The 4,443-nt window shown below is 52.6% G+C and overlaps 1 non-coding gene across 1 annotated transcript; it reads right to left on the reverse strand.

Annotated features, from left to right (window-relative positions):
* Window positions 1-1,576: 1,576 nt before the first annotated feature.
* Window positions 1,577-1,759, reverse strand: LOC136613447 (U2 spliceosomal RNA). Its single transcript, XR_010790686.1, has one exon. It is a non-coding gene; the product is annotated as a U2 spliceosomal RNA (small nuclear RNA).
* Between the last annotated feature and the right edge of the window lie 2,684 nt (window positions 1,760-4,443).

A 4,443-nucleotide genomic window follows, 5' to 3' on the forward strand; every position in this document is an offset into this window, starting at 1 on the left:
TGATGATTGGGATTTGTTCCCGCCAGGAACTTTTGTTCTAAAAGGAACAATCCCGTGGCCCCTTCAGCAGCACTCTGCGCTCTCACACTAACCTGCTATAGTGTGAGTGCAGAGCGCTGCTGAAGGGGCAGCTTTAAAATCCACCCCACAGGTCAATTTAAACTGTAGATTGTTTTTCCGCATTATATGGATGAGATTTCTTTAAACGTGTGACTACTTCTCCATTCACTTCTGTGGAGCTGACGGAGATGGTCAAGCACTGAGCTCCCATGAACGGCGGAGTCGTAGTCATGCAATGAGACTAGTGCTACGCGACCAAGATTGCTGTATAGCCCTGCGACCTCACACTCTCGGGCCGGCTTCACACCACCGGTTTCCTATTGTTCAATCCACAGTCGTCATCCACACGGAGGATCCGCAGCAAATCACACGCATTGAAAGATACATACTACTGCTACTTCCCTTACTCTCGCGGTCATCCGCATTGCAGATTCTGCAGGAACGCAGGGTCACCGTCTGGGTTAACGGCCAGATTCCGCAGTGGTATCCCGCATTCGGAATGTGAAGCGGTCGTGTGCAACCGGCCTTACTGAAGACAATGGAGTTGCGATACAACTCACAAGTAGCTGCGACCAATATATTGCAAAAATTCAACCTCGTAGAGGTTTAAGCAATCTATAGGTTGTGGAAACTTGCGCGACCCCATTGATATATTTGAGAATGCAAGTTCACAGGGCTGCACAGCGATCTTTGGTCACATGACCCATGTCATGGCGAAAGACTCCATAGAGCTCCAGCCTTAGGGCTCATGTCCACGACTGTGTTCTCACCGCAGAGACGCAGCGTTTTACGCATACCACCGTGGGCTCTTCGGCCAGATTCACACAGATGTATTTGCGCAGCATATTATGCATGAAAAATATACATGCTAAATACACGTCAGTAGAACCCGCTGATTGCAGCGAGTTCCTTCACATAAGTGTATTTTGCATGCGCATTTTGTTAAAAAAAAAAGCAGTCCCCTTTATTTTCTCGTGCATTTCTGCAGGGGCAGAACATGTATTATTCTAATTACACTAATTGCCCATTTCAATAAATGGCGGCATGGTTGCGTGTTTTTTTGCGCTTGCAAATGTGCTTGATTCGTGCTAACAAAAGTACAGTAAGGGCCGCTTCACACAAACATATTTGTTTCAATGGATGCCTTCAGAATTCTCTTTACTCACACATTTCGCATGCGTGCAAAACCTCACCATGCTCTATTTTTGTGCACATTTGCGCACCAAGGGTCCCTGTACAAGTCTATGGGAAGTGTGCACGTAACCGATTCCTATCTCCAAAAAAAGTTATAATAAACAGCGATAAAAAAGTCTTATAAACTCCAAAATGGTACAAATAAAAACTACAGGACATCACGCAAAAGCACGAGCCGTCGCACAAGTATCATGCGATACTTCCGCCATGTATCACGTGGACATGAGGCCTAAATCTAAGTGCTTAATTGTTAGCAGCCGCAGCTGCGCTGCACCTCTTGCTCATCAGTTTTTTTTCCTGCTTTTGGAAACTGCTGTAGGAAAGAGGGTGCACCAGTACTGGAGGTACTGCAATACCAGGTCAATCTGCGGAGTGGACAGAGCAAGCACTTTTTCCAGCTCCCTGTTCTAAAAATCCATTTAATATATGATCCCCAGATAGGGGACGTATCAGATGCAACACGCTTAGCCAGCACTCCGGGCACACCCACAATGCACTGAGGGAGCCGGAAGACCTTTGCATAGCCCCGCCCAACGCCTTCTCAACCGTGGTGAGCCGTCCCAGCGGGAGACCCGCGCCTGAATGGAGCATGTCCGGAATTTTTCCTGCACGCGGGACCCACGCCTGCAGGGAAAAATGACATCCGCAGGTATTTTACTACCTGCAGGTGTCTAATGCATCCATATCCATTGCATAGCGCCGATCGCAATGCCGGGGGTGGGGGGGGTCCGAACAGCCCGGGATGACAGCTCCATGCTGCGGACACCGACAGCATGGAGCTGTCACGTCCAGAGCCCGAGGGGCTTTATTCTCTGCAGGACACATGTTTTTTACTTCCTCACTTCGGGAGGACGTAAAAACACTATGGCCCGGGGCGTGGCTTAGCAAGCAAGGAGAGAGGTCGCACGCTGTTTTGCTCCTCCACAGAATCTCCCTTTTCAGCCCTTTTCTGGGTCAAATCAGTGACCCAAACAGAGGCAGACAAGAGCACAGCACCTGGGGACCCACCAGAACCCACAACCGGCCCGGACAAGGCTCACCTGGTGATTTCCAGCCGCCAAAAAGAAGCCGAAGAGCCGCGGCCCTGCACAGCAGCCCGCGCCCGCGGCCTAACCCGACAAGTACCGCGCTCAGAAACACCCGGCGAGGACCGCTCACGGAGCCCCAAGCAGAGGACTACGGCACAAGGTAACCCCTGCGGACTTGGAGGGGAGGCTCTGTCACCCTCAGTGCCCGCGCTCTCACCGCAGCGCCATGCAAATACACAGCCGCGGCTCCCTCCCTCTGAATATACCGCCGTGGCCACCAACCTGCAACTCGGCGGCACATACACTCATCAGGGTGATCCCCCGCTGGACTAATCCCCACGCTGGTGGTTTTCCCCCTCCTGCTCCCCAGAGCCGACAATCAGCACGGGCGGGCACACCGGAAGATCTGCACCTAATCTCTAGCTCCCTGTGAGGCAGCGGCCATCTCGCCCCCCCTCCCCCCTGAGTCGAGCAGGCTGCTTGGCATACTAGCCAGACCAGAGCAGAAAAGTAAAAGTAAAAAAGAGAGGATACTGTGATCCTCCCAGCACATCAACACCAGGCAAAGTTTAAAGCAGTACTCACTATTTCTGACGTGCAGCGGGGGAACGGAGGTCCTCTCCCCGGAGCTCTCAGACCGACAGCAGGCTCCATTAAAGTATAGTGCAGTTCAAATATCAATGCACCACAGCACCATCTAGTGGCCAAAACAGAGATAACCAGGACCTGAACCTCTTCTCATCCCTTTCTCAAAGCACTAAACAAAGCCAATCCTTGCCCATTAGAAAGAGCAACGAGGCCCCTAAGGCCTCCTTCCCACGAGCGTGACGGGCTCCGCCGCGTAATATTACGCAGTGAAGCCCGTCACGGCGCCCCCCAGAGACCCCATACTTACCAGCGGAAGATCGCGTGAAGACGCTTCCCTGCCCACCGCCGTTGCCTCATGTGACACGCCCACCGCGTCACATGACGCGGCCGGCCGTGTCACGTGACGCGCGGCGGTAGGCGGGGAAGCGTTTTTTCATGCTATCATCCGCTGGTTGCAGCGGGAGATAGCGTGAACGGACGGCTTCCATTGACTGCAATGGAAGCCGTCAGCGCGTACACCCGCAGCAAATAGAACATGCTGCGGGTGACAACGGGAGATTTCACGGTGCGTAATTCCGCGGTGGAATTACGCATCGTGTGCATTGTGCTATTAGGTTCAATAGAACCTAATAGCATGGGGCAACGCAGCGGATTTTTGCCGCGGATTTACGCGGCGTAAATCCGTTCGTGGGAAGGAGGCCTAAGGCCTCATGTCCACAGGGAAAATAAGAATTAAAATCCGCAGCGGATTTTAACTCTTCTCCCGCGCGCGGATCCGCACCCCATAGGGATGCATTGACCACCCGCGGGTAGATAAATACCCGCAGATCGTCAATAAAAGTGATTTTTAAAAAAATGGAGCATGAAAAAATCTGGACCATGCTCCATTTTCATGCGGGTCTCCCGCGGGGACGGCTCCCGCGGGCTTCTATTGAAGCCTATGGAAGCCGTCCGGATCCGCGGGACACAAAAATCATATTTTACTTACACGCTCCGGTTCTTCTCTTCGGCGCCGCGCCATCTTCTCTCAGTCGCGGCCGGATCATTTTGCTTCGGCCCGGCGCATGCGCGAGGCACGTCACCGACGTCATCATGCACATCCGCCGAGCCGAAGAATGAAGATCCGGCCGCGACGAGAGAAGATGACGCCGCCGCGAAGAGAAGAAACGGAGCGGATGGGAGGTGAGTTTATTCTCATTTATTCCCATTTTCAGCGCTCATGTCCGCGGGGCAGGAGGGACCCGCTGCAGATTCTACATGGAGAATCTGCAGCGGATCTGATTTTCCCCGTGGACATGAGACCTAAGTGTGTTGAGAAGAGGGACCCACAGTTAACTACAAGGAGAATACCTCCCCACCTTACTGCCAAGTGATCTGTGGAGGAATATCTGCATAGCCAGACTGCTATATAGAAACTGTCAGCAACCCACAAAGACAGACCCTGTGCCAAAGGGTACTGACAGAAAAACACTATATAGCCTCCTCAGCATTACAAAATAGCCTGGAAGCAAGTCCCAGCCCCCGCAACACCCAAGGAAGCAATACATCGCGCGCCTCGCAGACGCAAATATCA

This window comes from Eleutherodactylus coqui, chromosome 2 (assembly GCF_035609145.1).
Source record: "Eleutherodactylus coqui strain aEleCoq1 chromosome 2, aEleCoq1.hap1, whole genome shotgun sequence".
Taxonomy (NCBI): Eukaryota; Metazoa; Chordata; class Amphibia; order Anura; family Eleutherodactylidae; genus Eleutherodactylus; species Eleutherodactylus coqui.